Below are 13,156 nucleotides of genomic sequence, written 5' to 3' on the forward strand. Positions count from 1 at the left end.
GCTTGGTTCCTGCTGGTGCTGGGAACCATCCGATCACACTCTCTAAGCACTGTGTTGCAGCTGTAATTTTCCCTAATGCTTGGGCACTCCCACAATGCACTTCAGTGCAGCTGAAAGTTGCACTGTTCAATGGCTACTAGTTCTAATGAATACGTATTCCTTCCAGTTATCAGAGGCCTACTGCCTCTGAATACCAGTTTATGGGGGGCATGAGCAGGAGACCCACTGCACCCATGTTCTTGTGGGCTTCTCATAGTCATAGGATTCTAGTTGGTGACTGTGGGAGTAGAATGTTTTTGGGCAAAAACCCCACAACCAGCCAGTAGTTGAGAGATTATGGGAGCTGTAGTTAAACAGCATCTGTGGACCAAAGTTCAGGAAGGCTGACACAAAGGCATGTACAGCTTAGTTCCCCCAAGAGAGAAGCCTTTTAGATAGGGGTTATCTTGTGTACATCTGCATAATCAAGGCATTAAGGAGAGTACAGTGGTGCCCCGCAAGACAAAATTAATTCGTTCCGCAATTTTTGTTGTCTAGCGAATTTTTCGTCTTGCGAAGCATGAAATCCCATAGGAATGCATTGAAAATCAATTAATGAGTTCCTATGGTCAAAAAAAGTCCAAACAAAGCCAAATTTGGTAGAACAACAGTTTATTAACTGCTCTTTAAAGTCACACATACTGTAAAGAGCAGTTCAAAAATTTAAGGGAAAATAAATTAACTTTATAAACAAAACATGTCTTTGTTTTTAGTCAAAGAAAAAAAAGTCGCGAGACGTTTTCGTCTTGCGAAGCAAGCCCATAGGGGAAATTCGTCTTGCGAGGCAAATCGCGAATGGAAAAACCTTTCGTCTAGCGAGTTTTTTGTCTTGCGAGGCATTCGTCTTGCGGGGCACCACTGTATTAGCAGAAGGCTAGTGGTGGAAATTTAACAATTTTTCATTTATTTGGCTCTTGCAATTCAGTTGTTTGAAAACAACACGGGGCGGAGTAACATCAGATGTGTTTTAAATGTGTTGTGGAAGGGGGGATTATTGATTTTGTGTTTTTCATATTTTAATTTTATGTTGTGAACCATCGGTGGGGGTCTTCCCCTCCCCCTGCTCCTGACCAGGATCCTGAAGCTGCCCAGGAGCAGTGGAGCAGTATAGTTTTGGAGCAATGGTTTGCAGAGGGACATAGTTTGGAAGACTATTAGAAAACCTCTAATTTCTCTGAGGTGGGCATTCCATATGTGTGGTGTCACCACTGAGAAGGCCCCTCCCTAGTCACTACCTGCCGGAGTTCTGAAGGCTTAAGGAACACTGAGAAGAACGTTTACTGCAGACCTTGGCGTCTGGGCAGATTTGTATGGGGAAAGGCACTCCTTCAAATACCCATTTTTAGGTCTCTAAAGGTTAAAACCAGCACTTCAAATTGTCCCTGGAAAGTGAGGAGCTTTTAAAATGGTGAGAAATGATCAGATTAGCCAGCTGATGTGTAGTTGGCATTTCCTGGCAGTCTTCAAAGGCATCCCCATGTGCTGCACATTAGAGGAATCTAACCTTGATGTCCTTAATGCATGGATTATGTTAGACACAGAAAAGCCATTTAACTATTGCCTAAAGAAATAAAGTAGGGAGCACTTTGAATGAGGGAAAATAGAGGTGGACATAGGTAAGCAAGATGAGTAACTTTCTGAAAGCTCCTTCACCTCCAAGCCTTACGTGATAACCATTTTTATAAGACAATAGTGGTATCTACAGGATCATTTTGCAGAGTTGATTGAGGCATGGGCATAGCCAAGGAGGGGCAGGGGGCAGCTGCCCCCCCCAATCAAGTAAAACAATAGAAATACATAACTGACTAATCACATCGGTTCTTAAAAAAAAACCAACAAAAATTCTGGCTACGCCCATGGATTGAGGGCAATTCTTCCACTTCAAAAATGAATCAGCCCTCCCAAGTTCACATATAAAGCATTTCAAAACAGGATGCTGTTCACATAAGAGGCTTCAAGTAAAGCGCTTTAACCTCAGATGCTATTGGCATAATGTGAATTCTAAAATGGGTTTAAAAGGGCACTTGCAAAAGGCAAGCCATCCCAGAATGCCTTCAGGCTAAATGAACAAGGGTGCCTAGCAGCAGAATAGAAGTCTGGTGCTAGATAGAATCTCAAAAAAGCTAGTTGTGTTTTGTTTTTTTAAGTACATGCTTAAAATCATAAAAATAAACATCCCTTCATTGCGAATGAAGCCTCAAGAAGAATTTATGGCTGATGATGATGGTGGTGGTGATAATAATAATTAATAATAATAACAGCGTCTTGAAATCTTTTCAGCCAAATGACTTCTTTTACTGTACACATAGCAAAACAGAACATGTGTGAATGAATCATTATTAATTTTCCCATTACAGTGAGACCCACTAGCCTACCTCTTCCATGAACTACAGTTTTCCTGCTTATGTGGAATGTAGGGTGAAGTAGCATTTTCTCCAGAACCAATGAATGAGACTGATCCCATCTCAGCTGTAAGTGGCACGCTGAAAATCATTATAGGCCTGTTTTCTGTCCTTCCAGCCGACATACTGATATATAAAACTTCACATATGTCATAAAATAGTTGGATAGAAATTATGGATAGGTGAAACCAGCCCATTTGTGGTCCATTAAGACAGGGGTAGAGGATCTTGGCCCAAACCCAGCTTTTTCAGCTCAAAATCAACATAAATTCTGTCCCTCTCTGTTTCCAGCTTTGCTTGCATCTTGGGCAACACCCAGAGGGATCTGTGTCTGCTCGCAAAGTCAGGGTGCCAACTTGAATAAAATATTGGGGGAGCCCAGGTAAGCCCTGCCCCACATAATCGATCACAAGATGTGGCACTCTCACACCATTTGAATGGCAGTGTCCATCAACTTTGGCGGGGCCCGGCCCCTTCTAATATTTTATTGGAGGGGCAAAGGACCTCAGCCCCTAGGAGTTGGCTCCTATGTTGCAAAGCAACTTGAGACTCCGAGTGGTGTGGGCTGCTTCATGAACATAAGTAAACGTTCTGAAATTCTGTCCAAAGACCCGTGTCTCAGTCACAAAAGCTAGCCCACCCTATCTTTGCCATGGAAAAAATATAAGCCATCATTTGTTCATGCATTTTTCGCAATACAGTACAATTGCAATTATACACCATTTTATTTAATATTAAATAACTTCAATGAGATTGTGAAGATATATGTATGATATCTATTGTCCTATTTTAAAACTTGTAAAACAGTGGTGATAAGCTCCCTTATGCACTGCTTGGAACTTTAGCGCATTACTGGACCTTTAGTTTATGAAAGGGGGAAGTCGATGTTAATGCTAAAAGGACATCTCCAGTAGTCCTCTTCTCCATTACTTCCACTCCTGTCATCCTCAACCCTGGAAGCCTAAAAACTACCAGTGAGTAGAAAGAATAGCATGCATATATGATTGGGAAGTCAGGCAAATATCTAGCAAGAAGCCCAACTCTATGCATTGGCTATTTATATAACAGGCTATTTATACCCATTGATAATTATGGTCAGGGCTGTCTTAAGCATATCCGGTGCTGTGGTGCAAAGATCCCTCCCCCGTTTCCCAGAGTTGTTGACCTTTTTTAAGGGAGCTGACACCATGTTACACAGCTTGGGAAAAGAAATCAGGGAACATAAACAAACTTTTTTTAGTTGCTCATTTATTAACAATGCACTTATATATACAACACCACGTTTTGTTTTTTCTTGTTTTTTTGCAGATTTAAGACAGATTATCTTATTATGTAACACCTTGTTTTTAACAATGTTGATTTCTTTTTAAATTCAGATCTTTTTTAATAAAAAAAAATCTAAATGACTGCAAAGCCAGTCCAACAGTTCTTTTTTCATAAAAACAATCCAAGAGGCTCACAGCAGAACAAAGCCAGAAATTATAATTAAAGCCTAAATCTGGCAACAGACAGGAAGGGGTTGTTGTTGTTTTTTCTTAACCTGGTGTGTGTGTTCATGTATGCATGTGTAAAAGAAAAAGAAATCTATAAGCAAGTGATGCTATGCAGCAAGAACTAGATAATGTGATCTGCACAGAAACAACAGAATTAGGAAGCATCATTGTTTTTAAACAGAAGCAAAAGATCCAGAAGGAATTGTCAGCTGGTATAGCAGTGCAACACTTCAGGCCATTTTTTGGCACAAAGAGGACAGATCAGTGTGATTTTTCATTCTAAGCACTAGCAAGGCTTTTGTTGCACTGCCCACTGTGATCCAAGCCAATCCTGCTTGTGTTCCTTTTACCCACAATAATTCTTAAGTACACACTCAATATCAGATTGCAGAAGTAGCTGGAACATACCCAAGGGAAAGCATATTATTGTTCAGAGGTGCTTTCCTTTCACAAGAGATTAAAGGAAAAGAAACACAGAAAAAAAAGATCATCTTACATAAATTATATGAGATAGTTAAAGCACAAGATAGGATATACTAGTAGTGGCTTATGGAACACAGGAAGCTGAATTTATTGTCCACCGTGACTGGCAGTGGTGAGGGTTTCAGACAGGGAGCATTCCCAGCTCTACCTGAAGATATTGGAAGATTGAACCTAGGATTGATCTACTGCATGCAAAGCAGCAGCTCTACCACCACATAGGAATATATATATGGGGTTCAAGAGAACCTACGGGCCATGTTCTGTAGTCTCAGATGCATGTGAGCCAGCCAAAATCTGACAAGTCACTCCTGGTCTTAAATTGTCCAAGCAAAATGGCATAGCTTAACCTGGCACCAAAATGAGAGAAAAAATGCTGAACTTAGATATACCTCAGTCAGTAAAGCATGAGACTCCTAATCTCAGGGTTGTGGTTTCAAGCCCCATGTTGGGCAAAAGATTCCTGCATTGCAGGGGGTTGGACTAGATGACCCCGGTGGTTCCCTTCCAACTCTGTGAATGATTCTGTTATTCTGTTGTATCTGAAGGGCTGTTCACGGGAAGATGGAGCAAACTTGTTTAGTAAGAGATGCTTGTGCTGTGATTCCTGCACTGGAGCGGGTTGGTCTAGAGGACCCTCAGGGGTCCCTTCCAACCATCTAGTTCTGTGATCCTATGATTAAAATACTCCAAGAAATAGATAAATGGGCTTCTCTGTGGCAGTCACTGGGAAGGGTTCCAGGGGTGGCCATCCCATAGAAAGTTTGGTATGTGCCCTGCCAAACCACCCTCTAGCCCAAGCCCCCTTCACCAGGCGAGACCCGGTCAGCTGAAGGAGCGCTCCGCAGTGGCAACAGGGCTGCCCAGGAGAGCAAAAAGCAAGAAACCATCAACATAAAAAGACCAACAGCAAATAAAGCACCAACAGCAAATAAAGTCCACCTCAATATTTAAGCTCCATAGAAGGTCTACCCTTTGAGTAGTGCTTTAAAAAAAAACACAACAGAAGACACAACATATACATGCAGTTTATTCTATCTCATTTTCTGAACTACTGCTATTTTCTTTTTCTCTTCCTTTTCCTTTTTGTCATTTTTCTCATGGACTGCCTTGGGGGGAAATGGGGGAACCTGTTTTTCCTCCAATTTTTCCAGGTTTCTTCCAGGCCTTCATATATGCACTGTTCTAAGAGCTGCATTTTACAGTACTCACTTGATAGGACTCACTCTAGTGTTTTAAGCCCTAAATAACTTAGGCCTCACATAACTGAAAGACCTCACAGGTGCAGAACCTAACAGGTGTTAAGATCAGTAGAGGGGAAGCTCTTGGGAGTTTCACAGCCCTCAGAATTTGGGGGGGATGGCGGCCCAGAAGATTGTATTCTCTGTGGAATCCCCTAAATTGTGGAATTCCCTCCTCACAGTTATGTGGCTTCTTCTCTATTCAGCTTTTGGCAAAAGATGAAGAAGATGAACCTCTCCACCTTTGAGATGTGTGTTTTCAGGGCCCACTCTATTCTTTTGATTGTTAACTGTTTTAAATTTTAAATTTAGAATTGTAACCCAGTCTGGGACAGCTAGGAGCTCCCATCCCTCTCTCCACCCCCCCAGCTGAGAGCCAACTAGGAGCACCCATCCATCTCTCTCTCTCTCTCTCTCTCTCTCTCTCTCTCTCTCTCTCTCCTAGCTGGCTCCCAGTGGCTCAAAGGGACTGGGACTGGGTGGGAATCCCTCTGTCGAGTCGCTGCTCCCACTTCCCTCCAGCTACTCACTCAGGACGCCGGCAAACCTTCCAAGGATGCTGTGAGAGTCAGGGGGCAGAGTCTTGAGGGGACAAAGGAGCAAGCAATCAGGCATCTGGGAATGGCTCTACACCCAATGACCCCCAATTGCACCCGCCAGGTGCCCAGGCAGCCCCTGCGGGAGGGGATCCAAAGGGGCTTCCCTGAGCCAGACACAGCGTGCTCCAATGGATGGCTGAGAGGAGAGTAGAGGGCTGCCCCAGAGCGAGGAAGGGAGCGCACCCTGACTCTCCTTCCCGGACACCAGCCTGTGGCACCCTCCAAAATCCTGGTGCCCTACGTCACTAATGTCTATGGGCAAGATGCCCCTGATTATGGTTGACACTGTACAGTTGGACCACATTAAGACATGGAGGCAAAATAAGATTCGGTGTGCTGAAGTGATGATCAACCCTGACATCGTGTAGGTGGTGTTTGAAAAATGTTCCCTGAAGGGTAGATATTTCTAATGTCATTAATTCACCCCAAACTGCCACGCATTTCACTAAGAAAGCAACCTTTTTTCCCCCTTAATAAAGAACAGCCTTCAGTGATTTGTTAAGCTATTTAACACAGTCGAGGAACATAATTTAGAATAGATTTGTGTGAATGGAGCTTTCAGAAATCACTAAAACAGTTTATTAAAGGAGGATGTATCCAAGGGGGAGGCAGCCCAGCATAGCAATTAGACCTTCTGAGTTGTAGCCACCCTACCGAGCTGGCCTCTCCGCAAAAGCTTTTATTTCACAAAGTGTTATTTTTAAGATTAATAATCGAAATACCAATCTGAAGTGCCCAGTAAGCATATGGATAATTTTAGCATGTGTGGGTGGTACCATTTCAGTTGCCTTGGTAGTCTAGCAATAGGCCTCTTCCAATGTATGATTTCTTTTATCATATTTATCTAAATAGTGCTGCAATAAGCAGGGTGATAATGATTTTTTAATTTAGAAAAACATAAGAGGCCCTATTCATCTTCAGAAACAATGTGCATTGTGTATTGCACAGACACTGTTGTCTGCACTTGAAAAAACTCCAAAGATGAATTATCCAAGTAGAAATGGAAAGTTCCTGGGAAGAAATTGACATTTTTTTTACACCTTGGGAAACAAATGGAATGTCTGACAGATCGTTAGTGCATTATATAATATGCTGCAACTGCCTATGTTTTCATTTTCAGCTACCCAGATTGATAAGATCCATTCTTCCATAAAAACCTGGGTTAAATCCCTCTCAGATAAGAACCTGGGGGTTTGAGTCATCAATTTCACATGCGTGCGTTAATAAGTATGTGTTTGCGAATAAGTATCTTTTTCATATTAATTCGCTTTTTAAAAATCTGTATTTTACATATTTAATCACAAAATACATATTTCTTCTCAATTTATCCATTCCTAAAAGTATTTTATCCTAAAGTGCATATTTTAACTTACCTTGGTACTTGTTTTTGAGCTAAGAACTTTATTGTAAAAGTGCTGAATCCAGTGGATAATTTCCCTTCTGATCTACACACTAATCCCCAAGGTGCAGATCAGATCATTCCCCATCAGTGTTCACAGAAATCAAATTCTTCAAGCATCTCTAGCCACTTTAAATGCAACCACATAGAAACTGTTCCATGCAATTAGATTTTCTTATGCAGTGGCTTGTGACAATCAAACTGGCACATTACCAGTGTAAACACTTGTGGGTGGCTTGTGGTAGGCATGCATTAGCTGCCCAATTCATATGGTGAGCCACTGCATGCAAATGTGGGAGAACCAATGTGGTTGGCTTTAAAGTATCCACTATGGCATTGCCTGTTGTCATGAATGATACATTAGCCTCACCGCTTGAAAGTGGTGGGGGCGCACCTTCATGTGACCGGATGCCTATTTCATTCTATGAAAGGCCCTTGCCTCTTCTCAGTGTGGTGTAGTGGTTAAGAGCGGTGAAATCGTAATCTGGTGAACTGGGTTCAATTCCCCGCTCCTCCACATGCAGCTGCTGGGTGACCTTGGGCCAGTCACACTTCTCTGAAGCCTCTCAGGTCCACTCACCTCACAGAGTGTTTGTTGTGGGGGAGGAAGGGAAAGGAGAATGTTAGCCGCTTTGAGATTCCTTCGGATAGTGATAAAGCGGGATATCAAATCCAAACTCTTCTTCTTCTTCACTATTTTATAGCTTGCCTAGAAATGTTTAGTTCTGCCTAGAACCCTCGCCATAGAGCTCATCTCACGGGCATTTGTCTCCCTCAACCCATTCCTTGTCTCACTTTCTACCACTTTTCTCATTCTCAAATCAACGGCCCTCAAACTGATACTTTAGCTGATTTGACTTTGGCATTCAGCTCATCTATATTGACTTCCATTACCATTACAGAAGGCGTGCTTGTGTATGTAAGAGAATACAAGTATAGAGAGGGGGGGTTAATCAGATAAGTTGGGGGCGGGGAATGGCAGTCACACTCTTCTCCCCCTCCTCACACAAATACACTGTCAGGCTCTTGGAGAAGGGGTCTCTGGATTTCAGCCAGTGAAGTGGAGTCTCAACCTCTGAGTTTCAGCACTTCAGCGCTCTGGTTGAAACCCAGGGGAAGCAAATGAAGCATAGCACTCTAGAGGTCTGGGTCTTCTGTGTTTCACAAGCAAGCTCCATCTGCAGAGTTGGATTTCATTGGCCAGCTCTTGCAGGAAACAGTATAAGAGTCACAAATATGAATAGGAACCTTGCCAAATCACCATCAGTTCTCATCTGAAGGCAGACCAGCCCTTTCTCTCTGCACCTGGCTCCTGGCTTAGTTATATAAAAAAATACATGTGTGATTGTGGATTGGATTGGGCTGGGCTGGCATCTGATCTTTTGGCTCAGCCCTCATAGTAACTCAGACCTACAGCTCTACCTCTGAACTTCTGGCTTGAACTTTTGATCATTTTTGGTCATTCATTCTGATATTGTGGCTTGACCCTTTGATCAGACAAAGTCATGGAGAATAAAGCTATCAATGGCTACTAGCTGTGATAGCTCTATTCTTCTGCCCCTGTCAGAGGTAGCCTGCCTGTGAATCACAGGCTGGGAATCACAAGCAGGAAGTGTGCTGATATGTTCCTGTCCTGCTTGCCGACTTCTCATAGGCATTTGGCTGACCGCTGTGAAATGAGGGTGCTGGTCTAGATGGGTCACTGGCCTGATGCAGCAGGGCTGATCTGTTTCATACTTCCTACCTACTTCTGTCCCAGATGCTGACCACACTTTGCTGCTGCCCATGGCCCAGTGTCACACACCTTCCCGGATACAATGAATGTTACCTTTCTGAACTCGTTTGCTTTGGAAGGTCTTGCTACTGGGTCACGTATGGAATCTTCCTAGCTGGTGCTCCATGGCTACAGGGTATCTACATTATTAATTCTCTTGACTCAATAGAAAAACAGTGGGTCTGTTGCTGTTGCTTGCTGCTGCTTATCATTTTTCTCTTGTTTCACAACAGGCCATCTAGTAGCTTTCAGATGCCACCTGAAGTGTAGACTCAGATTACAGAAGATGGCACTGAATGAGCTTTCGCTGTTTCCTTTTACTTATGCTTTCCGTGTTCATCACGTTTACCAGAATTTGATCCCTAGGTATTCTCATCTGAGCTCTAAAATGGAACCTAAAGCAGGGGAGACTACTGAATCCCCACGGTTCTGCTTGCTAATCTTGCCAGTGCAGCAGGATGTTGAAATCAAGCCTCAAGATGAATTTCTCAGCAGAGGCACAGGGAGAAGGGGAGACTCGTTCATTTTAGATTTCTACGCAGGGAGCTCTTAACTGTGTAGAGTTGTCACCTTGGGAAATGCAAGTTTATGTGCCACTCCCAGAATGATAAGGAGGGAAGGGTATCCAAAGGGTATTGGTGCTGACAGGGTGATGTACGAGGGTAGAAAAATCACTAAAATGGAGCACGCTATGTCAGATATGCTTGTAGTTGTCTCTTTCCTGGGAACAGAACAGACAGAGACAGAATGCTGACTTCTGCAAGACTCATTTTTCTCCAGCGAAATGCAGTCAATCTCTTTCCGTCTATTGCTCTTTGCTGAAGCACTGCGTCTTCCAACTAACGAAGGTCTTGCCCTTCCAGGACCGCTGTAGTCATAAAAGATGGAAAGAGCTTGTCGAGAGTCCACTTTAATTGACCCCCAAAGACAACTTAGTTTCGACTGCATTGCTTTTGTCGAAGCTTGAGTCCTAGTGAAGAGTGTTTTGCATTGGAACTCCTTAATCCCATTCATAATTTTTTTAAAAAAAAATTTACTCCATTCTTGCGTTGTATCCATGCAATTTTTAAAAAACATTAATAGAGATGTTTGTGTTTACAGCCTAATATATCTTGAGAGAAACCAACAGAGCAGTATCTTGTGTTATTTCAGCCTTCCCCCACTTGGTACCAAGCTGCACTGACCGGGTTTGGTGGGGGATTGTGGTTCCAAACATCTGAAGGCCACCAGGTTGAAGAAGTGTGCTTTTTGTTTCTTAAACTACTGGCCTCTGCACCATGATCTTAAAGGCTTTTGTATGGTGCCTTTCTTAAATGCTTTTTCAAAAAAAAGTTAAAGACTTTTGACAAATTCACCTAGCTTTTAGCTTGGGATGGGGAATGATCTTCCTCAAACTTGAAACTTCCAGATGTTGTTGGATTTCAGCTCCAATAAGCCCAACCAGGGATGATGGGAGCTGAAGTCCAACATCTAGAAGGTACGTTGGGTTTTAATGTATTTCTTTTTAAAAAAATAATAATCATTTTTATTGATTTTCCAATAAGAAACATCCAATTAATCTAGCCAATCATAATACTTCAATTCAAATTAAAAAAACTAAAATAAAAAGACCAAATTATAATCCAAATTATATTTATTAATTTTTTGGACCTCCCCACTGTCTGGATCTCTGAAGCAAATCTCCACATCTTAGTCCTGCTTCTCCTCGTTGTTTCCATATTTTCCACATCTCGATTATAACGCTCCACGGTTTTAATGTATTTCTACTGCTTTTATGTGAGATGCCTGGGTGGCTTTTTTTAGGGTTGAAAGACAGCATATAATTTTAGAATATCTATTCCTGCATATCATGACCAATGTGAGATAATCCTTTGAACACTCAATTAAATCAACAATATTCGACCATGAACAAGTTTATGCAGAAGTCCAATAAGTACATACTGAAGAGCCAAACTGGGTTATTCCATGTGAGTTGTCTTCAAAGGCTGATCTTATTCCATTATTGCTGAGAAAACATAAATGTGGGAATCATATATGCAGCCTTAAGATTCTTCCTTTGGCATGGCACCTTCTTATATTCTTATCAGAAAATGAAATGTAGACTAGAAGAAATGATCATAAACTTGAGAAGAACTGGTGTCACCCTTCAATCTTGCCCTTAAACGCTTAAACATTTCTTGGTCCCATTCCGCTGGTAGGCATGATGAGTGAATGCAGGCACCATCCCAGCCTGTGTGCAATCAGTTGAATGTCTGCCTAATGATACTTACATGAATACATCTCACTGTGAACTCCAGCAAAACAATTCCTGGTCATAGAGATAATGTATTTTCCATATGCGGTTGTATATGCGTAAGGTCTATGCAGACTTTCAGCTGGACATGAATCTCAGTCCCATCATGTTTCTCCATTCACCCTGGATAGGACATCTTATCTGGGCTTTCCTCTCTTTTTTCTTTTTTTTTAAATGATATTTATTGAGAATTTAAAATTACAGAGAAAAAAAGGAAAAGGAAAAAAGATAGACAAAAAAGGAATTAAACAATATAAGTCAATAAAAACAAAAAACAAAAAAACAAAACACATAATACATCCAAACCAAAAACAAAAGCAAACAAAAAAATTAAAAACAAATCCAATATTCCCAAATCTTTATCTTTCGTTAACTTGTTTCATTGACCTCCTCACACCTCCCTTTTTTGTATTCTAGTTATTAATTATCTGAGCAAATCCTTTCCATCTTTCACTATATTCTGTCATTAAATTACCTTAATTTATTTTAACCTTATCTTACCATAAAAAGCCCTAAAGCTTAAAACTTAAAACTTATTTATACATAATTCCTTTTAGCATTTCTACTAAAGCCAAATAGTTTCATTCCAACATTTTTTCTAACACTCATTAATTTTACAATAATTCTCTAAATGAATTTTCAAACTTTCTTCCAATCTTCATCCATCGTCTCTTCTTCCTGGTCTCGGGTTTTGTCAGTCCTTTCTATCCCTTCCATCTAGTCCATCAACCTGGTGACCTTCTATCCGAGGCTCTTAAGTCTTTTCCATGTCCCTTCTGCAGGTCTTCTTCCTGTTTATACCTGCACTTTACTTTGTCTTCTGCTGATCTTATTCTTAATTTCCTTCCTTTCTCACTGAGGGGTAGATCTCGGGGAGACTCCAACTTGACAATGTCTTTATCCCTTCTCGACCGGTCAGCCCATTCTCCATAGTCAGCACTGAAATCCAAAAAATATTTGAAGCCATGTTTCAAAGTCCCTACAAGGTTAAGGGCCCCCACAACTCCAAACTCCCCCTGGCCCGAAACCAGATCCCAAAGATCAAAACATCCCTGCATAGGGGGATCTATCCAACTTCCCATCTCCAAACCAAACAGTACTCCATCTCTCCAAATCTGGCTTTCTCCAGGTTCAGTCGTCAGAAACAACAATTTACGTTCCTGCAAGGCCGCGGCTCTCTCCATTTCTATCACTTGAGGTTCAGCAACAACCTCCTCCTTTGTCTTCTGCACAACTTGCCCTGTCAAAGCAAATTCCTGGGTTGGTTCCTGAGTGGTTTCTATATAGGTATTCACTGTTTGTCCAAAATTGCTAACTGCAACAGTCATCAAATCCATCTTCTCATGTAGCTGTTCCAGTAAAGCGCTTGTCTTGCAAAAAGCAAGCACTAAGGCTTCTTCTGGGCACATTCTTGTTCAAGGTCAATGTCTGGTTCT

At 41.7% G+C, this 13,156-nt stretch overlaps 1 protein-coding gene across 4 annotated transcripts in view; it reads left to right on the forward strand.

Annotated features, from left to right (window-relative positions):
* Window positions 1-13,156, forward strand: part of GALNTL6 (polypeptide N-acetylgalactosaminyltransferase like 6) — a 458,632-nt gene that overhangs the window by 382,258 nt on the left and 63,218 nt on the right. The window lies entirely within an intron of this gene.

This window comes from Podarcis liolepis, assembly GCF_965112155.1.
Source record: "Podarcis liolepis genome assembly, chromosome: 9".
Lineage (NCBI taxonomy): Eukaryota > Metazoa > Chordata > Lepidosauria > Squamata > Lacertidae > Podarcis > Podarcis liolepis.